The sequence below is a fragment of the Ornithodoros turicata genome, chromosome 2 (assembly GCF_037126465.1).
Source record: "Ornithodoros turicata isolate Travis chromosome 2, ASM3712646v1, whole genome shotgun sequence".
NCBI classification, from domain to species: domain Eukaryota; kingdom Metazoa; phylum Arthropoda; class Arachnida; order Ixodida; family Argasidae; genus Ornithodoros; species Ornithodoros turicata.
Window position 1 is genome coordinate 71,104,487 of NC_088202.1, and position 27,786 is coordinate 71,132,272.

Sequence of the window (27,786 nt, forward strand, 5' to 3'; positions counted from 1 at the left end):
GCGTGGAGGGTAACCTTGTTTGATCAGCGATTGGGTGACCATAGCGTCTTCGGCCGCGTGCAATGCTGGGTCGGGTTCGAGTCAGTCCGATCTGCTGAATAGGGTCTTGACCACTGCCCGTTTATGTTCCACTGGGTGGTGCGATTTAAAACTCAGGAAAGTACCGGTGTCGCTGCGCTAGCGATAAATGCTATTCGTGATATGTTTCCCATCACATCTGCGTACTGATACGTCCAGGAAGGGTACGTAACGTGTTGTCACGCAAACACGTATGATTTCCAGATCATCCCGTTTTCATCTCACAGGCCTCGGGTCTAGGACTTTTCGGTACAGGACATTTCGGTACAGGACCTTTCGGTACGGACATTTCGGTACACGGACATTTCTGTACACGGACATTTCGGTACACGGATCTTTCGGTACGCTGACATTTCGGTACACGGACATTTCGGTACACGGCCACACCTCTGGAAGGTGGTCTCCGGCTTCTTAGTCATAAAACGGTGACTTTCTTTTTTTTTTCGAGTACCTAAAATTGCGAGTATCTAGACTATGCATTAATCATGCAATGCGTTGTTTCAGTATGTCATCCAAGGGAAATACTCGAAGCATCCCATGCACGATACATGTCTTTAGATGGTCGCCGCGAAAAGTATAATTTCCAGGCATTGCCTCTGCAGGGAGTGGCAGCCATAAGGCCGAAAAATCGAATCCCCGAACAAACCGAAAGTCAACATTCAAGGCTAAGGTTAGGTTAAATTTTCTTGATATGGTTAGTTCAAAAAGAGTGTTTACAGTTTCACGCGCTTGGACGGATATTATGTTGAAATCTTGTGCGAAAAAATTGAACAATGTCTCTTCGGCCTTCAGACAGGTCGGTATTTTGATTTTTTGGCCCTTCGTCTGTTGGCCGTTTGAATCTTTTGGCCTTTCGTGTTTTGACCTTTTGATGGGTTTCCCTCTGCAGGACACATAAGGGCTCAAGAATGGTAGTAAAGTGATGACGGGAGTGTAGATATTCCCCTAAAATTGCCTGTATCTGCATGCTGCAATGATCGCAAAGTAGCCTTTCTGCAGTGCCTTACGGGTGGCAACCAGAAGGGCGTAGGAAAGAATGACCCCGGAGAAAACGTTCCCGGAAAAAAAGTGCCCCCGGTATAGCAGGCGGGCATTTTTATCTGGCTTATTTTGTCCTACTCTCTTTCACAGAAGACATCCCAGATGCCCGTTGTTAATGTAGGTCGTGAAAAATGTTATGTTCGTAAAAAAGGAAATGAAGAGGTTGCCGGACTTTTCAGCAAACGTATTTTCGTTGAAAGCCGTTAAAAAAAGAAAAAGAAAGAAAGAAAGGTCATGGTAATTTTAATTTACAGTGAACAACGCAATGGACAACGAACTGATGTTTTCGTACGTGCAAAACCTTGTAATGCCCCTCCTTATACAGGGTGTCTTTTTTATACAGATTTTTTATTAAAAATCTATAAGAGCCCCAGATATGCCGTTTGGGTGACAATAACTGGCAAACAATATCTGCCGTCCCAGAGATGTTAGAAGTGAAAACAGGACGTCTGTAGCTCATACATCTTAAATAAAAAATCTGTATTGAGAACAAAACACGTTGCCATAACCAATAAGTCGAAGACCATATTCCAGCGGTATGGCCGAGTACCGAAATGTCCTTGTAGCGAAAGGTCCGTGTACCGAGAGGTCCGTGTACCGAAATGTCCGTACCGAAAGGTCCTGTACCGAAAGGTCCGTATCCCACAGGCCTCATCGGGATGAGTAGATCCATGCGTCGTCCCCCGGATCTCCGGGAGCGAGCAATTGGAAATCTCCCCATACTCATCCCTGTGAGCACTGTCTGCGAGCATGCAGACGCCGCGAACCATCCGCGCCTCCAACTGCGCTTGCGCGGTACGCAACTGCGGCTGCATATCGTAATATTTCTATGTGGTCCTTAATATGGTCGTTACCAAACACGATGTAAAATTTACTAATCTCATTCTCCATGATTTCGCATGGCTACATCCAGTATTTTGTGATTTTAATGAAGATACGCGACTTGCGCTGCTTTAGGCGGCAAGTGCGAGTGAGGTTCAAACCAGGTGGGTCGGACTCGCTCAGGGAAGCGTGACCACAAGGGAGCTGCCATCCGTTGGTGATGGAAGGCGTTACCCTCCGTTGGCTGCTTCATTCCGCTAAACTTGACGCGTTCGTTTTCCTAAATTCATAACTTGATATCTAAATTCGGCGTACTGTGTGCGTATGTCATATGTATTTGTTAAACAAATAAGCAGCGAATATTTTCCCACTACATCACTTGGTTGTGTGCTGTCGTTCGTTCGTCACTTTATTATCACGAAACTCGACAGACCAGAGCATGAAATGGCGAATGGCGGGTGGTTTTGGTTTTGCCATTTCCGGTTCCCGTTGGTTCGCAGAGCGGCATGAAGATGACGGTTAACTGTGTGTGTTCATCTTTGGATTACTGTTGCCTTCGCAAATACATGCCTACATTCGTTAGGATGTGTAACGATTTATTGATTTCGCTGGCAAAGCGTACAAACGGCACTTCAACACGTCACAGGCGGTAAACATGGTCATAGTGAAAAGCAAAGAGTTTGAGGTGTCGCAGGTAAACTCACAGATAAAATATGATTCACATTTGATATGACAACGTTTATCTTGTGATAACCTCTCCACTTCATCATCAGAATATATCTGTTCTTGTTGTTGTTATCTTGTGATACCGATAGCACTACTGAGTTCTGCACGCATCCAAAAGGTCCGTACGTACTCAACGCAATGACACGGCTAGCCTCGCTTCCTTCGCTGGACGGCGTTCCCACCGTCATATACCTCCATCGGCCCGTTTCCCCGTTTGTTATCCCACGTGACTGAGCAGGTTTGGCAACAAACGGAGCAGTTCCGCTGTAGTTAGGGGGCAGAAATTCGTCCACTAACACTGTCCATGACCAGCGGATGGCTGCGCCCGGGCGGCCACGCTCGGGGATAGGAGAATCCCATTGACGCGCGCCAAGTACGTTCTCTAGAGTCTTCCTATATTAACCCTATGGTTCAAACGTTCAGACCGTTAGCAGCTCGTCCCGGTTGCAGGCTGGAGGTGTTGTGGTGTGATGTTACAACTGTGAGCGGGTTTCGGAAGTCCATCATTTGCCGCTGTGCGGAGCTAAGATGGCTATTAGCGGCAAATGTTCATTTGTTTGACTGCTTGTGAGTGTAGCTGGTAGAAAAGACACCACGCTGGAACCAGACTTATTACGGTTAACTGTACGCAGACGTGCCAAAAAATGTGGAGGTCATCACGCATATTTCGACGAAATCTCAGCGCCCCCGCGAGTGAGAGCGTGCAAGCAATACGTTCCGTAAGGTACAGCGGCGAAACTAACAATGTGACGGCAACGAGGGTAGGCGGTTCCCCACCTGTATCCGAATTGGGCATACCAAATTCGGATACAGGCGGGTTCCCTCAGTCAGTGCATGATGATACGAGTAACAGCGGTCCAATGCTTTTGTCACACGGCGCGTTTCTATCCCACAATTCTCAAACATGTGGTTCGCATGTCAGGGACATTTATCAAGGCGCTTCCGATAAGGCTACTGAAGGAGAAATCCATGTGTTACACCAGCGAGGGTCAAATATGGCTCATTTGAGCAACACCTGCATGGAACAGGCGTTACCGATCGCAAAGTGCCGATGACTAAAGTTCATGGACGCTCGTACAGATGTTCAATCAGAGTGCAATTCTCAAGGACGCTCTCCACTGACATACATGGGCATGAGCAACGTTCAAGGTAAACTAATCTCTATTACCACAATTTGGGAAGTGTTGAGAGGAGTAAATAATGTGTCAGGTCATAGTTCTTTGTAGAAAATTCTGTCATGCCAACCTCTGCAGCATCACTGTTCCCCCGCACTGAAAGACGTGGCCCTTGTATGTCAAATGAGACATTGTTACAGAACACGATCACTCTTTCTTGAAAATAGGAGAAATGCTGTCACGCTGTCTCTGCTGCAGCATCAAGAAGCGCACACCAATCCAGCATGTGCCGTATGCCTCCACCTACTTGGCAACCTTATTCTCACCGTATGGTTCATTCCACTGTTCCGTTGCCTTACATTGAACCTGTTGTACTTTAACGCTGGTAAAATTACAGACATTCATCCTGCAAAGAACGAAGCTGGGCATCCGGACCCTACAATTTCCCGTCGGGGTACGCAGAATTATGTATTTCTAGCCATAACAAAAAGCTTTTGAACATGTTCTGCAAACCAATCCAAATTTCAGAACCGCTGGACGACCTTGAGACTTCATGCCCTTCATATCCCTTTCCACACTGTCACACAGAGTCCCACACAGTCACACCAAGTACAACGATGCAGTGGCAGACGAGGGAAATGGATGAAGCCTGATGGTGGTGCAGGTGAAAGAGCTCGCTGTTGTCGGCCTCACAGAGGTGGTCCACGTCACGACTAACGCTCTAGGGCCGACTTCTAAGGGAACTGTGCCGACATATGTCTGACAGCGTCTGAGGAAAACCCAGAAAAAACCCCAGATAGCACAACCCGCACCGGGAATCGAACCCGGGTCCGTCCTAGTCTCGACGTGACATGACCAGCACGCTAAGCACTGAGCCACGCGAGCTGGTGGATGAGCGCCTACTTCAGCCAGTGAGGCAGTCGGCCCAGCTGTCTCAATCCGAGCCAATAAGGCAACCAGTCGCAAAAACTTCACAATATGGTATGCGAATAGAGATGCTCCCAAACGATATTGTCATGCGTTGGCTACTGTATGGTGAGCAAACTGCAAAGCAAACCGTTTCAGCTGTGCGTATCTCAAGCAGAAATCAACAAGATGAGTGGGTCCTCCCCCGTACTGCTGCAGTGTATATCCTGCACATGGTAGGAACATTTTCCTGTAGGTTAGAAGTGCATTGCATATCATAATTCCATAGTCAGCATCATAAAAAAAAATGGAACGCGTACTATACCAAGCATACGATTTCGTCTGTCATTAATTTCTTTCCTTTTCTTTCTCACACATATTGTGCGTAAGTAGCTGGTGCTCGTAACGAGTGCATACATCTCCATTTGTATTCTTTTTCATTCCATTCATGTTGCACATATTTCGAAATCTGTAAACACATTTTTAACACTCTGTGCTCATGAAACAATCATGCGCTTTTGACGTAAAAAATTTTTCATCTCCTGTTTAGATGCGAATGTCTTGCGCAGGTGAGCGGAGCAGATGCTTCGCACATCCGTCACAGGTATGTAGCTTTCAACGTTTTCCTTGATTTTGTGGTAGATATACGCATCTTTTCTACGTTGTCTTTCTACGTCTTTTGTACGTTGTTTCTTCTTCTAGGTCTTTGGCTGTTAACAGGCCCTTCTGGAGGGCTGTCTCAGGAGATCTCCTCACATCGTAAGCAAATATCTGCACTTTGCTTCTTTGCTTCAAGCGAAAGGGCAACAAGGCAATTTATCTCATTTACTTTAGCCTTTACAGCTCAAGTGCTCAGAATTGTTGCATACCATGAAGCTTATTCAAGAGCACCACACCGCGCAGCTCGACCTCATATTGGCCAAGTTAACAGCGGCACCAACGGAAGAACCTACAGAAAATGACATCTTCAGGGAGCCATTCCAATACCTTCAAGAGCTTCTACGATTCGATTCAGGTCTCTCCTTACCATCACGAAGGCTACAATTGGTCCGTTCTGCACAATCGCGCGCGTACTCCATGCGCATTGTCTACGTGTATTTGGGATAAGGTTGTGCGTAAAGTTGTTGTACTGTTTTCGTGAGTTGAGTAGCTCATGGCTTTTCTTAATGTTGCGGGAGCACGTTCTTCTGAGATACGGGGACAGTGACGAAAGGAACACCACTAGACGGATCCTGTGTCAACTGATGTCAGGTGATGTGGTACAGAACTTCAGTTCAAGGCTCGCAAAGGAAAAAAAGAAAAGAAAAACTTCAGCGCCCTCAATCTGCGCAATATGCAAGATTCGTATGCGCTTTACTCTGCATACTAAAGTGCTTATAACACTCAAACCACCCATTTGCAGCCTTGAAACTGTCTTGTCATGTTCTCATGCACGCTCAAACGACTAGAAGGTTGCCCACTCGAAGGTTCATCCAGTGTAAAAATTTGTGGATGGATTATTTGCCTCCTGTAATCCTGTTTTCTCTCTTGGGGTTTAATATTCGCAGTGGTACTTAATGTCTTTTTTTTTATTACATCCACTGTTGCACAATTTTTTTCTTGCTAGAGGTCTCTGTTGAAAAGAACATTTATGCAGGCGAATTGCAATGTGATACTTGTCCGCAGCCAAGTAGATCTGCATGTCAAAAGTGCAGAGGGGAGTTAAACTGTGATATTTTCTGGAGCATAATTTATCCAATTGAAGTACTGTACAGAGGAGTTCCTTGTGATATGACTTGAAACGTTGTTCCTTGGAACTCTATTATGCGAGGGAAAAATCTAAATCTTTTGTGGTGTACAGTATGTCTCAGCTACATATGATGGAACGAGAAAAGTAACTAGAAAAGGCGATAAGCGTTGTATATCACGAACAGTTGTTGAATATCTCGAAGAGTAGTGCTTTGTTCACTTGTATGTTTTCCTTGAGACAAATTAATTCGCTGTGAGTAATTTGTACTATTTCGAATCATTTATTTTTGTGCTGAGCTGTAAGTTCAAAGGTTGCAGGCTGAGTAAACACGCATTCCAAGTGTTTTCTGAAATGCATGCCTTGCGTAGACCATGTTCGCAGAAAAAAGATCGCGAAATTACCACAATACGAAATAATACCATAAGTGCACCTATTCCATACTTATACCATAAGTAATAAGCACATATACCATAAGTGCACTTATGGTATTATTTCGTATTGTGGTAATTTCGCGATCTTTTTTCTGCGAACATCGTCTACGCAAGGCATGCATTGCAGCAATGCACAAAAGCACAATGCACACGAGCACAATGCACATGCAGCGAAATGCACAAAGCACGCGTAAAACAGATTGTCATGACAATCTGTTTTACGCGTGCTTTGTGCATTTGGATAGAATAGCGTTCAGGCATAGTGTGAAAAGATGTCCACCTTTTCTGTGGATTTCCAGATTGTCACGCGGTGCATTTTTCTTTAAGAAATAAAAAATAAAACGTGTACTTTGACTGAGACACGGGGGTAGGTGTTTCTCAACGCAGTCTAAGCCTTCTGATTGACACATCGACCATATAATAAGTGAAAAATTTTGCTTTGTTATCCCTAATTTATTAGCACAACTGGGGAAAAAAACGGGTAGGCAGATCACGCTGTTAACAAGGTTCCGGCAGCTGCTGTTCGCGTAGACCGCTTCACCTGTTTTAAAACCGTGGTTCACATTAGCTGGGACACCCTGATACTCAGTTTGCTGTTCAGCCCACCCTTTTACTATTTTCTCTTCCGAGAGGGATGAGAGAAGTTTGTGAATGCGTTTGTGAAACGAGAATAGGTAGAACCTTGCACCTCCACTGTTATTCAGAGGTTTTTCCCAAAGTGGGTGTTTATGTACTCTCGTTTGTAGCACGTTGTGTGTACAAGGCCATTTGTGCTTAGGAAATAAATATGTTGTACTGATATTCGAAAGGAGTAGGTTCAGTGCTCTTCGCCATTCTGAGCCCCGCAGTGGGCGGGTAGCGGGAGGAGGGGCTACCGCGTTCTCTGGGCTGCATGCATGCTTCACTGCAATACCTCAAAAAGACGCAGTATCATCCCAGCTTGCTCGCTCGGGTGACCCGTGGGGAGGTTGCAGGGACGTTACTCGGGTGGCCAAGATGTGCGTTTTTCGGAGTTTTTTCGGGGATTGGGCTTTCGTCCCGGGAACGATGCGTGCTTCGGGGTTCATCGCAGGTATGAACTTTGATTTGCTGGGGTTCCACTTCGTATGTGAACTGGATGGAGGGCACAACACTGCTCAGGACTTCCTTTGGCGTTCATCTTCGTTTAAATAAAGTTGTTGTTTGTTGTTGATGATTCCTGCCGTCATATACTTCTTCAACTTACTCTGCGCATATGTCGTGAAACTGCGCCAAGTGTGACACAGTAACAGAGTGCCCTCCGCCATTAGAAATACACTACTATCCGCTCCGATGAACGCCTTCTGTGTCTTCCGTGTACACTGACAAACTCAACCGAGCTTTTTCACATACGCGTCGTAGCCTAGGGTCTCTCCAGCGAACGACGCTCGGCACGCGCCAAAACGTGGGCAGCACAAAGGACCACACCGGTGCGGAGTAGGACCGAGGAGCTCGCGCCGTTCTTGCGGTCTCCCCACTGGCCCCCACTTCCGTCGTCCCCATACTGTACCATCTAGTGAAGACGGAGATTACCTTCTCCGGCTCCTCAAGGTCATGCGCATGCACATATGCCATTGTGAAAAAGACCTATTCATAGCGTTCACCTAACACCATCTAGATTAAAGGGGCACTAAACTGATGGTCGTACTTTGTCTAAAAAACTACACAGAGTGAAAGCAGGGGTTTCACTCTACCTAAATATGTGGAAGACTTTCTCAAGCGCTTTAACTATTTGAAAAGCAGATCAAAGAGTGAAATCAGTGCTGCTCTCCCCTTCCTCTAATGCGTCAGCAAACGTCACTCGGCTACAGCAAACGGGGCAGACTCATCCCCGAATGACGTTTTGCGTCGTCAACCAATCTTGGACTCCCACAAGGTCAGCCGCGGGGGGAACCTGCCGAACATGTTTGCTGTCGCATTGTTGCGGCTCCGTGGCTGTGGAGGGGTTTCACTTCAAAGAATAAGTGCGGCTGATAAAGAAATCTCATTTCTGTTAGTGAAGCCTGCCGGAAAAGACCAGAAAGAGGAACGGCCCTAGAATAGATCCCTGTGGAACGCCGATCATACAGGGTTTCTGGCAAGATTCATAACCTCCAAGAGAAACAAATTGTAGTCTGTTATGTAAGTAGCTTTTGACTAATTTTAACACGACACCACGCACACCGTACTTTTCAAGTTTGAATAGTAATCGATCATGGTCTATCAAGTCGAAAGCTTTCATGAGGTCAACGAAGATCCCCATAGTAAGGCGTTTAGAAGCGTTTAGAATGTTATGTTTAATCTTTTCTATTACATTGCTATGCGCATGTACTGTTGAAGAACCCTTCCTAAATCCGAATTGGGATGGACTTAAGAGGTTGCTATTCTCGAAAAAGGCCTCGAGTCTCCGTAGTATCAGCTTTTCAAATATTTTACTGAGCGACGATAGGACGGCGATTGGCCTGTAGTTTGCAGTATGGATTTTGCTGCCTTTCTCATGCACAGGCGTAATGCGGGAAATTTTTAGCTCTTGAGGGAACACGCCCTCCAGAAACATCTTGTTTGCGATAGCGGAGATCATACCTGATAGTGTGCATTGAAAGCGTTTCAGAAATGCCATGGGTATCTTATCATGACCGGGTGCTTTCTTAATTGAGAATGTATTTATCACCGACGAGACTTCGTCAGGGGTTGTTGGGCCTAGAAAGGATGTAGCAGGGTTAGGGGCTGGAGGATGACAAAGTGTGTCAGTTCGAGGCATGAACGTTACGTGACTGACGATATCGGCAAAGTAATCGTTAAAAACATTTGGTATCTCTTGCATATCGTTTGTGATCTTACCATTTTCACCTGTGATGGATACGATACCTGACGTTTTATTGGACCGTTTCAATGCCTCTTTGATCACTTTCCAAACTTTTCTTTGGTCTCCCGCACACTCAGTGAGGCGATCAGAATAATATTTTTCCTTCGCAGCTTTGAAAACTTTTTTAAGGTGTTACTATACAGGGTGTCCCAGAAAACGTGTCATTGGATTATAATAAAAAAACTACACCACCTAGAGTCATGCGGTCAATGGCATTTGTTCTTACTGGGTTTTTGCCACCTCCTCATGTGAATGTCGTGTAACGTAAGTTTCATTATGTAAATTTTTGCGAGCTTAAATTTGCTTAGTAAAGGTAACTTTTTTACCTCACCAATGTGAAGAGCGTCTCTAATTTAGTCAAATTAATGATAATTGACAGGGATATTCAGGAGCTATCCCATCGGAAAAACTAGCCGAACATCATGGTCTACGGAGGTCGCTCAGAATTGCGCACGATGAATTTTTCAGCGCAATCTTTGACAGTCCGACGAAAGGAGGTTGGAAACCCAGCCCTCCCAGACATCGCAGAAAGAGATAAAACAGGCACGGCTTATCACGTCCGACTTTCGCTGGGATAATGCTTTCCCTCTCCCAATTTTAGGAACTGTTACTTTTTCTACTATCACTCTGTGGGCTGGCTTCGGAACCTCCTTTCGTCGCACTGAGAGTGATTGCGCTCAAAAAGTCATCGCGCGCTATGGTCCGGTGCTCCGAAAAGCATGATATTCGGCTATTTTTTCCGATGGGATAGCTCGTGAATATTACTGTGAATTATCATGAATTTGACTCAATTCGGCACGCTCTTCATATTGGTGGGGTAAAAAAGTGACCTTTACTTGGCAAATTTCCGAGTTGAGTTCGCAAATATTTACATAATTAAAGTTGGAGTACATGATATTCACATTAGGAGGTGGCAAAAACCTAATAAGAACAAATGCTCTTGACTGCATGATTCTAGGTGGCGTAGTTTTTTTATTATTATAATTCAATGACACGTTTTCTGGGACACCCTGTATGTGGCGTACCGAGCGCGTAGCTCTACATTGTTTGGGTGCGCTTTACATTTTCTGTACATATTATTTTATGGATCTTAGTAGTCCTCTTGTAACCCACGTTTCGTGGGGAGTGTTGCGTCGACTAGGCCAGTAGTTTCTGCTAGCTTTCGAAATGATGTTTTGTAAGATAGTAATGAAGTAGGTTAGCTTGTCTTGAGCATTGCTCTATATCATTAGAAATACAATTAGGAAAATCATAAGAAATTCTTTTACCGCCGAAAACACGCCGAAAAATCATAATGCCGAACTATCATAAAGCCGTAAGCCAAATAACCGAAAAATCATAACGGCGAACTGTCAGAAGGCCGGAAATGGAAAGGCCAAAGAGACAGAAGACCTAGGGTGAACACCCCCGTGAATGACCACTGAATGGGATTGCTCTTTTCATAAGATTATGAAAAAGTTTTGTGACTGGTGTATTAGAAATCAAATAATTCGAATGCATAGCACTTGGTGCTCGGAAATAGACTGGATAGAGAGAAAAAAACAACACTAATCTACAACATGTTTACTACAAAAGGAATGTGCCTTCTGGGTGAATGTCAGTGAATGACTTGTATCACCCACTGAATGAATTGTAGAGGAGATGGTGTTTCTCTACATTTGGTGACCCCAACGCGATTTGAACAAGCAACCGCCTGAATCGCTTGCTCTACAGAATAAACTTAAGTCCAGTTAATGTCCATCGTTAGTTTAACCCTACATAGGATCTCTATGACAAGATCTGTAGCTTTTTTTTTTTTTTTGCTTCACCTGCAACTGACGCACTTGATGACGCTAATGACCACGCTGGACCTGACACAGGAGCGCATACATATATGATTTCTTCCAGAATGGTCATTCACTTGTCCCAGGTCATTCACTCGGCTACTCACCCGACTTATCGAAAGGCCGAACAATTAGTGCGGTTTTGAGTCAGAGCCGATGATAGAGAACTGGTTGTACGAATGACCTAGCTTGAAGCCGTTGTTGAAAATGGGTTGAGAATGGAAAGTGTCATCGGAGAGCTCATAATTTTTCATTTTAACTTATTGCCAGTGTGTGCAATAATCAGATATAATAACATAGTGGTTCATATGTATACTTTTCCTTTTTGATTTCCCCCTAAGTGATCGAAAGTATTAATGATCGAAAGTAATTAACGCGAAGTTCAGTGAAATAATTTATTTGCTGTACTAGTTCACAACAAATCTATCCTACTTAATTTATAGAGCTAATTTTTTATCGCAGTTGGAATAACAGTTTTCGTATCTTGTGTTCCTTATTTTTCGGCCTTTCGATAATTCGGTGTTCTGACTTTTCGACCTTATGATTGCCACCCGTCGTAGTTGCCTTTGCATTTTGGCGCACAGCAGCGACCCATGTCGTAGCGTACAATCATTCGCACAGAGAGAAGAAAAGAAACGGATAACAACGACAAATTGAAACGCAGATACAGGAAGAGAATGACAGCAAATGGCGACGGCTTCCCTGGCCAGTTCGGAGGTTCGGGCAAGACGCGATGACATCAGAGTGCGGGAAAGGAGGAGTGCGGAGGCCTTCTCTTAAAGGGGCAGTCACATGGACCACAGATCGATTCCGAAATCACAGTGAAATGCGATTGCCCGTCCTTCACTGACCATGACTCCGAAAGCCCCATCCCGATCGACGGAATACTTTTTGCATAATTCGTGTGTACAGCAGACGACGGATGCAGGCGTCAAGCGGAACTCCCTGCTGAGAATCTTTAGCAGCGTCATATGGAATCTGACCAATAAGAACACGGCGAGCCAGAGGAGTCCCAGCGGCTTACAGCTTGCATGAGCAAGGTCAGGGAGGCGAAGGCGAAGGCACATATGGAGATGGCGGACTCGGAACGGGAAAGTGGCGAATCGTGCTGTTCAAATGCCTTTAGTAATATGTAGGTACCGTGACGAATATACATGTTTCATGACGGCCCATATTTAACGGATCCGCTTCCTCCGCAAGTCGCTGGTGATGTACGTGCCGGAGCTGCGTTAGCGCAACAGAACGAGCCTCAGGACCACTGCTTTGGGTACGTTCATGATCGGAGTGCTCAATACTTGATCCCGTGACATTCACTACGACGCAGGAAACAACCCAAGTGTTTGTGCGGCGTCTGTGCTCCCCAGGAACCGGATGGGATGAGTACCTATATGCTACAGTGCTGGTAAAGTGGCAGAGTTTTGCAGCGACGGCGAAGTACAGTGTAAGCACGCAGCACACTTTGTTCCCAGCTCTCTGTCTTCGGCCAGAACTTCTGGTGGTGTATCCACCGCAGTATTGCAGCGACGACCACAGTCTTCGCCTATACTGTACCACGATAGATAGGTACATTGAGCAATCCTTATTTTCGTAGTTGTCGTCGTTGTTTCCACATAAGACGAATGCCTCATGAAAGTTACGAAAGCTCTAACCAACTGTGCAACTCAAGGGCCTGGTTAGAATTAGAATGATTGTCAGGAAATTAACTGTGCTACGTGTTTAGGAAAGTGTCCTTTCTTAAAGTCCAAAGAAATATGCAGGATCAATAAACTACCTGGCCATAATTTACAGTTATACTTTTAATGATGGTGTCATGCTTCTTATCGTTGGCAGTATTATAATATTATAGCATGTGAGGGATATAGCACGTCAAATAATTTTAGGTAACGTTTCATAACTTCACTAATGGTACAGTTACACCTCGTTATCATAGTAAGTGTTACATCTGTCTGGTAATGTCCACAATTTGTCATTCCCACGGAAGATTGTTTTGCCTTGATACAGCAAAACAAATTTTGATACATGTCATTGATCCAATTTTTTTAGCACCACTGTTTTGAAAACAGCTTTCAAGACTGTAACTTCAGAGATCCTTGGCAAAGCATTACCTCTTGTCTATGTATTATAATAATTATTATAATGACAGGCAATAAGTTACGAAAATGTGAATAAATCCTTGTCTGTGTTGACTGAATGTTGCCATTTCAAGAGCCATTGCATAAGTCCACATCCAACTCTTCATGCACAGATATTTATTATTTGCTATGCACAGACAGTTATCAGCGTGATTTCCTCAATTTCCCTGCCCCACACTGGCAATGTCCCTTGGCATCTGAAGCGGGGACTCACAAAAAAAAAAAAAAAACAGTTTCGTAAGTACTTCAATTGCAATGAAAATCTAGAATTCTGTGTTCCTTACATTTCTGGACGGTTTCATGAACTTCGGGTAATTAACATGGGGTAGACGAGTTCCACCTTCATTTACCTTTTCCAAACGCACAATTAGTAGTTTACCGAGAACCTCAAGCTTGGGGGCGTTGCAAAAAAATTGGGGCTGCGGTTACATTTTAAAAGTGGTACACAGGGAAAAAAACTGGGGGTGTCGGGGAGGGGGGGACCTGGATCGATCACTGGGCACAACCACGTGTAAAATTTTGGAAGGGTTGTACATCCTGAAACGACCCTCATGCCTCAGCCCCCACTGCTCGAATAATGCACCTCCCTTTTACAGTAAGAGGCCTCTTACTATCTACGGCATATCCTATCAAATCTCACAGGACAGAAAATTTGGCCAATGCCTATGTGACGGTGCCTCGTAGAACGTACAGCTTTTCTGTTGAATTGACACTACATCTCTGGTAGCCCCTTTAATGTCTGAAGGTAGGTGCATCATTTTACATTTAACCAGCAGTAATGTATATCATTGCAAAAAAAGGGGGGCTTAAACAATGGCTTAATCTCAACGCTGCGTCAGTATCATTCATCATCTCACAATAAAGTTGTTGTTGTCAGCCTCTGCACAAGCATTTGGGTGGACCTGAAAAGGACTTTTTCTTTTTCTTTTCCTTCTTTCAAGTTATTTTGTCCTGGCATGTAGCCATGAAGTCATTCCCCATTCTCTTTACTTCTTGAACTTGGATGAAGAAAGCACTGTTCTGGAAGATCCTAATTTGTCAGACGCATCGTACAGGCCCGTACAAACCAGGTCTCTGAGCAAAATTGTCGTGCACACACGTACGTTGTTTGATGCCGCTTCACGGATGGGTGGGACTTGGATCAGCAGCACCTGGTCCTTCTATAACACAGAACGTCAAAAGTGCACCTCAAGTTGACTATGACAACCGTCGCCCTACAGCACATAAACAGTTCACAAACAGCGAGATCACAGGAAACTGGGAAGTGGTTTATGGCGCTTATGTTACGGACAGACGGTACTACAAGTATATAGTGCCTGTTTCTAACATCAGCACACAAACAGCGTCAGTTCTTCCTTTTAGTGATCGGTGTTCATAGTTTGTGAATTGTTCTGTGTCCAAAAATTGTAAACACACTATATGTATTTAAGTAATGTACCTACTACTTGCGCTTGACCCTGTCGAGCTGCCTGCAGCTGTAATACGCATGAAATCCAATCATGTCTACCACTTTTCACAAAAGGAGACGAAAGTCATACACGATACTCAAAAATGTATTTAAAATAAGATAATAAATACTAGCGTTAGAATGTAATTAAGATAGAGCACAAAATACTTCAAAAGGTATTTGAAATACAATTAAGATACTATTTATCCTTGAACGCAAAAAGTCACCGGTCACTGGTCAATGCGGCAAGTCGCCCGTATGTCACATGAACCACCTAAACCCCGCGTACTACGCTAGCCGCCGCTGAGTGATAGCTAGGAGTCATCTAAACACAATCCCAAAAAAGATGACAAAGGGATAGCACCAAACTCCACCAAGTATATGTGACTCAGAACAAAGCAAACTTCTAGCAGGTCCCTGTTCGGCAAGGTAAGAATTCGGCGTCACCGCGTCAGGGCACTGGCCAAGGATTAGTAGTACACACGGGGGAAGACTTCTAAAGGGAGACTTTCAAGAAGGGCCAATGTCCGGGTCTAGAGTCACTATCCGGTTCAAGTCCGACGGACTCAGGAAATTTCCATTGAACCAGCAAGGACTGGAAAGACAACACACAAAGTTTGAGAGGGAGATCCAAAATATGTAATTAGAGTATTGAGTAGAAAATACCATAAGATGTATTTCAAATAGAGTACAAATACACTAAACAAAAAGTATTGAGTAGAGTACCAAAATACTGCAAATTGTATTTAAAATACAGTATTTTATATACAATACTCCAAATACGTACAAGTCTGGCACAGGTTCAGTAACAGTGAGTGAAGGTTTCATGATAACGCGTCCGTAACGAGAAAAGCCGATCATGTAACATATGAATGACATCACGTTCTTTTACTGTTTATTGTATTTTATTTATCTATTTATTAATCATAGGTTAGGGAATACGTTATGTACTGATTTCGACGTTTACTGCTAAGTTGCTCATGCGCAAGATTGGGAAACTACATAGACATTGTGACTTACTGTCGAAGTTGCTGGCTCCCTTTGTTCGTGGAACACTGTCGGAACGGAAGTTTCAGTTTTTTTTTCCTTTTTTGTGTCAATCCAAGTTGCACTGACATGATGTTCTCATCCAGGTACACATCATCGGTGAAATGTGAGGAGCATACAAGCACAGCATGAATCAGAGGCGGAGAGTTTTCATTTTCCCAGGGGGGGCAAGGGCGCACCGCGAAATAAGTACTCTGGCGGGGGTGGGGGGGGGGATATGTTTATTAAGAAAAAAAAAAGAAAGGTAAGCCAGATGGATGTCGGCGTGTTATTTTAAAAAAAAGTGAAAGGAGGAAGACAAAAAAGGAAAAGAAAAAAGAAAACAAATGAAAACAAAAAGAAGGAAAGAAAAGAAAAATGAAGAACACAAAACTAATCACACACTCTGGCGGGATCTTATGATGTATGCAGAACTGGCATAGAAATAGGAGGAAGGAGGAACAGAAAAAAAGAAAAACAGAGAGAACGTAAACAGTGAACATGTGCACAACTGAAGGCATTACGCCTTTGAAAACTGAGTGCAAAAGGAACAAAATGCATTGAATCCTCGGTGTTTGACCCGAAATGCACGCAATATAATGAATATGGTCAATGAAATGGACCAGCGGGAGTTGAACCAGCTCCCAACGGATATGCGTTCCGAAGATTCTACCGTTGCACTTCACTGGCAGCTGCAGGTACCTTTTCGACTGCTTTCGTTTTATTGATCTTATTGCTTTGGGCGAAATTCAGGCAGTGTGTTGTGTCATCCCCTGTGTTTCTTCGCCTCACCTTCTACTGTGATAATGAGTATGGTGTGCGGATACATATTTTACAAATTGCAAGATGCATTTTTGGGGCTGGTGCCTCTTCGCTCTTTTGACCCGGGCGCTCCGAGCCCCAAAGATTGGTGTCAGTCTCTTAGCGGGACTTCCCGGGGGAGGCGGCGCCCCCCCGTAGTTCATGTTCCGGGGGGGCAAGGGCCCCCGCGCCCCCCCGCAGTCGGCGCCTATGGCATGAATACTCCTTGCTTCATCTGGATACCCGCTAGTGATGTAGCTGCTTCCAGCTTTCGTTTCGTCTGGCTGTAGCTGTACCTGTACCCGAAATCAACGTCGAGGTTTTCGAATTAAGTTTTCCTGGAGTCGGGAACGCTGCATCGGTTTCCAAACGACATCTCACGCGAACGATGCAAGAGTAGAAATTCTCCCGACTCACAAAGAGTATCTGCGTCACTAGAAAGTGTCACATGTGAATACGGGCGACGTGCACGAAAAAAACAAAGCAGCCCCAGACTTGGCGGCAGACGACAGCGTCCTTCACCGCGGATTAGCCAGATTCCACCTTGCGTCACGCGATGTTGCTGGCGCTGGCGCTTTCGAGGATCAAAAAGAAACCCGATCTTTTAACTTCGATTCCTCATCACCCGGGCAGTGTTCGAAGGAGAAAATTTGGCAAGTAGTTCCTGATAGTGTACCGAACACATTGGTATTGGATTCGTAACAATGGTTCCGGATGCGACAGTTCGTTTACTCTAGGTGGTGTTGGTTCACCGCGCTGCAACAAGGAAGCGGAGTCAGAGGAGGAGGTAAATGCCGTCCACGTGTAATAAGCGTACACATTGTTGCCGCCCCATCAAGAGGGAGGAGCCCTCCTCAGTAGCTCAGTCGATAACGTGTTGGCTTGCTGATATCAAGGTTGCGGCGGTGGCGGGTTCAAACCCGGCCGAGGACGATAACAATGTGGGGGAGCTAAACATTGCTTCCACCACCGTGTGTCGGAAATTTCAAGCGCACGTCAAAAGAGCCCCTGGTGGTCGAAATTATCCGCAGTCCTACCCTGCGGCACATGCAACATGTCGCCATACTATACGCAGGCAGACCTTACGTGTAACATCACGGTACCATTATTATTTTAGAGCAGGAGGACACAGCTTGGGTTATTTCTGCGCCGTAATTGAATGAAAGGAACTTGGAACATACCCAACTTATCAAGAGGAACGGGTTCCTCAAGGAGTTGCTGGATCTCAAAAGTGACGAGTTAAGCCAAAAAAGTTTACTAAGAAGTAACTTACTTTCAGTTGCACACAGAAGTTACAAGAGGTGACTCACGCGAGTACCATCTTGTCCACTTCTGTGTGAGCATGCGTGTTTCACACCCTCCTCAACCTCAAGGACTGTAAATGGAGCTGAACACGCAGAGAGAAAGAAAACTGAAAATTCGCATGTTTGGAGTAGGTTTGGACGACCTCTTATTTACCCATGTCTATTAAAGGGTGATTCAAACTAGAGCACTGCACGGGCCCAATTTTCAGGCCAGTGCCCGGCCCAGGCCCGGCTGCTACGGCCCGCACTCGGCCCGGGCCCGACGTCTTCTATAGATTTACATCCCGGGCCCGGTCCGAGCCCGACTCCGCCGGCCCGGGCCCAGCCCGTACCCGGCTGTTTCCATGCTCAGGCCCTGTCCCAGCCCGTCTCTGCTCTATATGTTCTCAAGGCCCGGAGACGTATTTAGATTTACTAAAGGGCACAGCGCAGCGAGGGAAAGGACGCAGCTATTTGGTGGATGATAAGGAGGTACACTCGAACGGAGCAGCTGTCTTCCTCTGCCGGCAAGCCACTCTGTGCTTTGTGCTGGCTAGCTTGGGAAGGCAACGTGCAGCGGGGCGTGAGCGATATGTATGCACCTTGCGGTTCAAGAGAGACTCATCTCCGCTCTATTGCGCATGCACCGGTGTTAGTTCCCCTTTCTCGAACTCTCACGCGAACGAAATATGTCAGCACGTAACCTAACTGGCCCTTGGGCCGGACCCTCGGTGCGCCCGCCACACCAATCGTCCCCAAATGTATGTGAGTGCACGTGTGAAATCCAGACCCATTACACGAAATAAGTATGATCACATATAAAAAGTGATAGTTCTCACATGAGAATACCATGATATCCCATACCCAATGGGGAAAAACAGTGACATGAAAATTCAGCTGTCCAGTCTCGCGAAATACGCTCGCGTACATGCCCGACCATGGCCGGCGTTGCCGAGCCCGTACACGGCCCGGGCCCGGTAGCTGAAACCCGAAACCGACCCAGACCCGCATAAAAAACGCAAAGCCTGGGCCCGTGCAGTGCTCTAATTCAAACACAAGCCCCTGGAGAGGAACTGCCAATATTTCGAACAGCGACAGTTCATCTACTGGCATATAGCGGAATAACAATCCGTGTTCGATATATCGGCGAGTCCCGACCCGAGACTCTTGCTTAAATCTACTCTCACCTGATAGCTGGACTTTTCACCTTTCTTAGATTAAAGGGCGATGCTTACATGTATCATATACGTAAGAGGGAGCAGAAGTTCAATGAACGAAGGACCGCTATAGTTTTCTATGCACCGCGTCTACCACCTTTCTGTGTGCGTCAAAGGACAGATGATTTTTTTAAGGTATAGCAAGGTAGGTCACAATCAGTTTGTTTCGCTGAATCCACGTTTACCCCGAAAGTGAGATCAATCTCCAGTGTTAGAAGAAAAGGTACGTAAGAAACATAAAAAAACGTATCAAGTATACGGCTAAAGTAGAGTCGTTATAGCTAATCAAACCATGTATGAGACGTAAAACACTGAGGATATATCTCCAGTGGGAGTTGTGGGCCTCATAAGCGACCTCTGTACTACGTTTATACCTCGGAGGCGTTTGTGCACCTTCCACTTATGGTGGCACACGTATTTGTGGTGGAAGCGATAGCGCCTAGTTTAGCAGTAAGTTCAGTAAAAAATCACAGGACGGTTACGGTCGTGTAACGCGAATTTCAGCAACAACACCGTCGGCATTGGGCCGTTATTTTAACCGTCCAATTCTAGTCGAAGCTGCGCATGACAAGTCGACGACAGCGCTGCGAGATCATTCTTGAACAACAAGCGATCGCACACCGAGCAACTGTGCGCAAATGGGTTCTCCCTGAATTGCCTAGTGAAGCGCCCTTCGTGGCTCGTCTTGCTGTTGTCTGGCACCTTACCAAGTCAAATAAAATGACCAATGACAGCTTCGGCGACACACACGTTGGAGTCCTGACGTTGCACTCTCTTGTTTGCGGCCTCGGCTGCATGACGAGCTGTGTTTTCGCGGGCTCTGCGCTTCTGTTCGCATCATCGTGCGCACCGCAAAGCTTGTGCGTCGGCAGGACCCGGTATCCCAATGGCGTCTGAAGCAAAATGGTGTTTCTTTACTCAAGCGCCATGCAAACATTGCCTCGTCGTCGTGGTCGTCACCGTCCTTGTGCGGACGACGACGACGGCGACGGCGACGCCGCGATCTCGATAAACGCCGCACTAACAGCTGCCGCTGGAAATAAAAGCACATAGTCGCGGACACAATAGCGTTTTAGTCGATAGGGGGAGTGGTGGGGGAGTGGTTTATGGCAGCGGAAGTATTTTGTCTTACCTAAATAAGCAAGTTGCGTGTCCTCGCTCGTAAAGTCGGTTGTCGCGTGAAGAGGGCTTGGGAATTTGTGAAACTGTGGTGTTTACCTGTATATCTGTAGTGCAGCAACAAACACTCCCATGTCTGTGCAAACCTTAATATTGCAGCGACTAACCTCTTCTCCGCCTCACATCCACATGTTGTGAGTGTGTTGGTCTACGAGTCTGGGCATATTTATATCCCTATTAAACAAAAAGAGGTATGTGGCCCAAAAAGATCCACTCGTATGTGATTATTGAAATGGCCCCAATTCATATAAATCTTATTAGACCCCATTGAAGGGGTCTTATTGGGTCCTGGTACCTTACTTGTGTGATCTCATTTGTTGAGGTCTCATAAAATGCAATTAGGTGTACTCAGTGTGGCCTAATGTGGTCTCACATTTTCCTACATGACGCCATTATTTGATATATACATATATACAGGGTGTCCACGCTAAGTGTGAACAGATTTTTTAAAAATATATCAATCACTTTTTTCCGAGATGAAATCAATTGCAATATAGCATATGCTGAAGGGCACACCCTAGGGGGGCATTAACAGACTCCTAAGGCAATGTCTTAGCCGCCCCATAGGGATTTGGGAAAGTGGCCTGGTCGCTCTGTTATTAAGTAGGTCGTGGTGAGGAATACACCAAACCAGTCGTCTCATTTAAGGTCAGCGTAGACTTCGGGAAGTGGGCCACGGTTGACATTACATACAGGTCTTATCATTACGAATGTGTCACGACTCCAAGAATTTGCGGGGGCCCCACCTTTGTTCGTGACCCAAACTGAGCGCATTCATGCAGTTGAAGGTTTGAAATGTTGTCCAACAATGATCAGACAGTTCTGCCTTTGACCTTGTAGCGTTTGTGGCTCTTTTTTACATCGCGTTTGTGCTCCTTGAGTCGAGTGCCTCGTTTCCGGCCTGTTTCACCTATGTAACTGACGTCACAATCATTGCATTTCACTTTGTAGACAACTCCACTTTGGGAATCCGGATCAATGGGGTCCTTTAGTTTCGAGAAGAGGTCCCGGAGTCTAATGTGTGGTTTTAAGGTTGTTTTTACACCAAGTGGGTGGAGGATACGTCGGATTGTTTCTGACACACCTTTTATGTACGGAATGGATACGGTGCCCCGATTCTCAGTGGTTTCTTCCTGCTGTTTCTTTTTACACATGAGTTTTCTTGTTGTTTCAATGAACTGTCCTGGATAGCCACGTTTTTTGAGTAACCCATGGATGTTATTTTTTTTTCTCGCGGCGCGCTGTCCAGGAGGGAGACGTTTTCCGGCAAACGCCCGAGGTCGAGAGGAGGGAAAGGGTGAACAGACGGAAGTGACGTTGCCCACTGGCTGGCATTCAATATGGCGGTGTGGTGGAGCGCCGATGTGTATGTCGTGTGTGTGTGTACTTTTCGTCCAACGTTTTGTGGTTTTGTTTCGTCGCGCTTGTCCTGTGTGCTACCAAAACCCTGTTTGCGCCCCTTGTCCATGCTTCGTACGCCAACGTCGCTGTGAATTAGTGCAAACGACAGCGTGAAGCATAACTTTGTGTGTGGCGGGTTGTGATTGCGATAGGCGCATCTGATGAAGGATTCGGACGTGCGGTTCGCCGCGAAATTTGCTTCATGAGAATGTATTAATATCTGATGAGGAAAGTTCCGACTTTTGCTAATTTCTAACATAGGCCTGAGCATTCCTTTGGTAGAATTTTGGTGGAATGCCTGCACGTCAGTTGATGGGTAATCATGTGGCAAATGCTGTGTAGCATATGCGTAGACGGTATTAGCCGGCACTTCTTCACTCACACTCAGCATTTCTTCCTGCTTTTGCCTTCGTATTAGCCAGCTGTGTTGTATTCTTGTGGGTAACCGTTAACAGTATGGCATGAGCATTTCCAGTGCAACAAAGTATTCTGTATATTGACGTATGGACAAGAAAAAAGGGATTGAATCCCCTGAGCCGCACGTAAAATACGATTATACGTATATAAAGTACGAGGCGCTGCCGAGTGCAGTGTCACAGTCATTAGTGTTGAGCACTGTCTCGGTTACCTCTGCTTCGAGCACCAGGTGCCTGCCCACGGCAGATGACCCCAGAATTTCGGTCATAGTTGGACTAACGAGTTGCTTTAATAACGAGGAAGAAATGCATGGTGCTTCTATGGGGAAGAAACGGTTCCCTAGAAAACAGGTCACAAAACGAGGATTTCATTAACGAGTGTAGACTGTATGCTGTGACGAAGGGTCCAGATGTGAAAGCAGGTTGTTCGTGTCTTTCACTGCTAGCTATTGGCTTTCCAGCAAATGATGCTGTTCATGGTCTTTGCACAGTGGTGACCACTGCAGGGAATTTCCTGCAGCCTAGGTGAATTTGTCCATTGTTGCCACTGTCGGTGGATGTGAATGTGATGAAAGTGCCATGTACCCGTATTGTTTCCCTTTTGATACAACCATTCCCAATCTCCTTGCCTGTGGGGACCATGGAGTGCAATCACATAATGGTGGGAAATGTTATGTTTGCTACATTTATGTCTCCTTCACAGAAATTAGTCCTCTAGTGCCCCATATTTGCATCAAGCTGAACTACAAACATGTCACATGGTTTTGTGTACCACCTTTTTGATGATGATAATTAAGGCTTTGTTGGTGCAGCAACAACAGAGATCATAATTCATAATGCACCAAACACGATGATATGTGAAGAAATTAGGTTAGAAGTAAAGTAGGAAAATAAAAATTCAAGACCACCTTTTTGCAAATGCTTGGACAGCCAGATAGAGATCAAATATCCAGATCCCAGATTATCTGATTCGTAAAGCAAACACTGAAGACCAATCAAATGTTAGGCTATTTCTGTATAACAGCCTGTAGACTGCCTCAAACAGTAGCTGTGGGCTACGGGTGAGTTCCTAAAGCAACTTGAGTTACACTGTGCAGGTTTCGTCTATGTGGTGTGTATGCACAGTATGAACTGGAGTTGCTTAGGAACTTGCCTACGTTACATAGCAGTCTATAGGTTGCATGTCTTGGCTCCTACTCCATATTTCTTTCATGAGTGAATGTGGAAGTAGTTTTTCATTACTTTCGTCAGTGCGAGCAGTGCTCCAGCTGTCAAGAAATAAACACCGAAATGGTTGCATCGACTGTTGTTACTGTGTATCACGTGCTGCTAGAGCTAAATAAATAAATCTTTAGAATAACTGGAATAAATATTCTAGGTTGATACTCTGCTTCTTTTCTTTCTTATGTTTGGTATTTGCTTCTACCTCAAATATTGGGCTCTGTACAGGTCTACTGGTGATCATTCTCTGCCAAAAATTCCTTCACTGCCATTCATGCCTTCAATGCCCACCTACTGATTCACTGCTATGCACGGCAGTTTCCTAGATATTGGAGTAATCCATTGTGATGGTGGAGTACTTTGTCTCTGCCACGATGACGTCTGCAGGGCAGTATGTGATGCCTTTTGCTCTGTGGAACCACATCTGCATTTTGTCCTAAAGTGTGCTCATACTGCTTGAAGACTGCCTATCCAAGTCTATGATGTACTCTGCAAGATGCTCTCACATATGAATGTTAGTACATTCACTGTCACTGTTCATGAAACACGGCACACAACCATCAAGTGCTACCGTTGAGCTGTCGCCTTAGGCTTGTGTCAGTTTATCAATGCATGTATGGCTTGTACACAGGCTACGCACAAAAGTGCTTGTATGGAAGGTGGAGTCCTCTGAAATCTTGCAGTACCAACTAGGCAAAATACAGAAACTGACTATGAAGATTTTTGTTTAAGTTTAATTTGTACAAGCTCATGGAGGTCGACGATCCTCAGGAACAAAGTGAAGTGGCGACACGAATAAGTATATATAGTATAGACACATACACGACTAAACACAATGCTGTACAAAGAAAGGGAAGGGGAAAGGAGATATGGTGCCACATGTCTGTGTACAATGAATTGCTGGGCAGACAGATAAGTGACCTCTAACAGTTTAAGAACAGTAAAAGGTGTTATTGTGAACAAAAAGGCTCGCCAACCCAGTTTCGTGGAAAGGGGGGTCAGGAGTATGGGAAACGAGTGGCCCAGAATGGACAAAAGGGAAGGTTACCGATTATCTAACTGAGAGCCAGACGATGACTGAAGCGAAGATTCAAGAATTGTGCACAAATAGATATAGATATATAACTATTAAATTTACATAAGCTGATTACTTGATACTTAAATATTTGTTACTTGATATTCTGCTGCAAGTGCAATTCACAATACATCGGTGAAACCTCCAACACGATGAGAAAAAGATTTTATGACCACAAATTTGATATTCTAAATGTCCGCCAAACTCCAGTCGCCATTCACTTCAATCAGCCTAATTACGATTTTGAAACTGATTTGAAAATTATATTGCTAGTATCTGGGTTCCGCACCGACATTAAACGTAAGAATAGAGAGTCCTACTTAATTTCGCAATTCAAGTGTCTCACACCAAATGGTCTGAATCTTAGTCCTGGCTCGTTATATCAGCTTATGTAAATTTAATAGTTATATATATATATATATATATATTTACTATATTTATCTATACACGAAGGTGTTAGGTGAAGCCAACTTTCAAATGGTGACGCCTACCAAAGGAATGCCGGCGGACGGCAAATCCAGAAGATGTGGGTTCGAGTCCTACAGCTGGCTAACCTTTTCAGTGACTTTCATCTTTCGTCGTTCATTTCTTAGGCAATTTGAGGCTTTGTATGTGTTTGTCCTTTCTATGTCGTTCCAGCCTCAGAACATCAGTTCTCTCTTGTGCATATCAAGACTGTGAACAACAGGAGAGTTCCTCTTTTCCTTCCCGCACATTCAGCACAGCTTCTGAACTTATGCTAACACTATACTCACGCTACAAGCCTCACAAAGTATGCGACAGGTATATTCATACGCTTACAGCACAATTATGTGATACCACCGTCGTCATATACACACGCAAGTCCACGCTCCTCGAACTGCGCAAGTTTGGGGCGTTGTCATCGTCGATAGGTCGTGTCAGCAGGAGACAATCACCTTGTCATAGCAGCGATCACAGTAGTCTTTCTTGGATCGCACCCCCAGCATGTAAATACAAACTACTGCGAAATGCCACCGGACTTTAAAGATCAAAACACCCACTCTTCTTCTATGCAGCGCCAAACAGCACCACCAGCGACCCGTACAGCACGAGCCCTCTGGACAGCACTGCAAGAGCGCCACCGCTTCAGTCACGTGACTTCCGGTCTTTTTCTTTTTTTTTTACATTTTCCTCCTCTCTCGACCTCGGGCGTTTGCCGGAAAACGTCTCCCTATTCAGGAGTGGAAGAAAGATGCTCAGCCCGGTCGAATAACAGTCTCTACAACAGTCCGGTTATGTTCTTTTGGGTTGTGGGAACTGAAATTGAGGCGACTGCCCGTGTCACAAGCTTTCCGAAATACACTGTCATGATTTTTCCAGCCTGGTCTCGGTGTACCATTACATCCAAGAACGGTAGGGTGGTGTCGGTTCAGGATTACAAACGTAGCGGCGATAGAATTTCACGGGGCAAGGCGCCTGTTGTCGCGCAGTTTCTTCAATGTGTTCCATCACGAGGTTAGCCACAGGGACGGACACAGGACTCCCCATGGGACACCCTTTCACTTGGTGATATATCTGGCCTCGGAAAGTGAAATGGCACTGATTGAGGCAAAAATGTAAAAGAATTATGATGTCTTCCACGGTTAGTGATGTACGAGAAGAGAGGGTGGAATCATTACGCAGCCGTGTTTCGGCCACTGTTACAGCAACAGTTGTGGGTACGTTCGAGGAGAGGGAAACCACATCAAACGACACCATCAAGTCCTGCAAGGTATAGTCCTGGACGAGTCCCACAAATTCTCGTGAGTTGCGCACAGCCAAGCCGTTTCCTCCTGTCAATGGGGTAATGATTTTGGTCAGGTACTTGGACAAGTTGTAGGTAGGAGAACCGATGAAGGATACGATCGGGGGGGGGGGGGGGGGGAGTGGGCGATCCTGCTTATGAACCTTAGGGAGTCCGTATAATCGGGAAGTGCAGCCATCAGATCAGAAGAGGCGGCGGTATGTGATGTCATCTAGGTGTCCACTATTTTTCAGTCATCAGAGGTGGTCGAATAGGGACCGTTCAGATTTAAGCGTCGGGTCGTTGGGAAGTTTCACGAAACTCGTGGCGTCGTCCAGAACTGTCTGCATCTTGGCGTCGTACTCTTCTTTGTTCAGAATGGACCTATTTCAGAGCGGAAAAGCGCCTCTAGCGGGAGGAGTCGGAAACACGGTTGGTGGCTCGCGCGCCGCGCTGTGTCTGGACATTTGGTCGAACGCCGTGTGACTGCATGGAGACTTCTGATCGAACTCCGCTTGGTCGAAACCCTTCTGACCGAAAGCTGCTTGATCGACACCGTTTGTTCGAAATACTTTTGTTCGAAGGGAGTTCAAAAGGAGTTCAGTGTGTTGTCCCCGGCTTATATTGTCTAGGTTTCGAAGGACTTCTTCACTAACATGTATGTTGGAAGAACCAAATTTAGATTCACTCGAACATAGGCACAAGGTAAATAAACCAAAACTCTTCTTTCTCCTATACAGTGGTCAGTTAAATACAAGCATTAATAATACATTGCTAAAATTTGTCCACATTCGACGCGAATAAATAATCAAAAAATGCCATAGATTTATTTGATTTATTTAGAAAAATGCTTATTATTTGACATCAATTATTATTTGACAAAGTGTTGGGAAAAACATATATGGCATGTTTAGTCACTATGTGTTAGAGCAGAAAACCTATCAAGTTGCCGAACGGGCTAGGGTGAACAACCCAGGCTCTTGGTCGGCTTTTTGGACGTGAAAAAGTGGGTTAGCATGAGGAATGTGTTCACGGGCAAGTGGATTACACACGACGGATGTTCCTTAAGATAACAGCAAAGAAATGTGGAACGAGGCCCATGAAGGCCTAGCATACTTTTACAAGGCAGTATTCATACCAGGCACATCAAACATCTAGGGTTTCTGTACACAAAATGGGTAAGGTGTGCGCCCTTTCAGCGGTACAAGAATGGCTTTTATGTGGTTGACGAGCAAAAACAACCCATGAAGCTGAATATAAGAAGGCTAAAATTAGGCAGCTAAGAACTATATGCACTTGTGCAACCAACG

General features: G+C 45.2%; 1 long non-coding RNA gene across 1 annotated transcript; it reads left to right on the forward strand.

The window, feature by feature from the left end:
* The first annotated feature begins 4,202 nt into the window (after positions 1 to 4,202).
* LOC135383700 (uncharacterized) lies at positions 4,203 to 5,443 on the forward strand. Its single transcript, XR_010420012.1, has 4 exons — positions 4,203 to 4,236; positions 4,311 to 4,924; positions 5,239 to 5,292; positions 5,391 to 5,443. It is a non-coding gene; the product is annotated as an uncharacterized LOC135383700 (long non-coding RNA).
* The last annotated feature ends 22,343 nt before the right edge of the window (positions 5,444 to 27,786 follow it).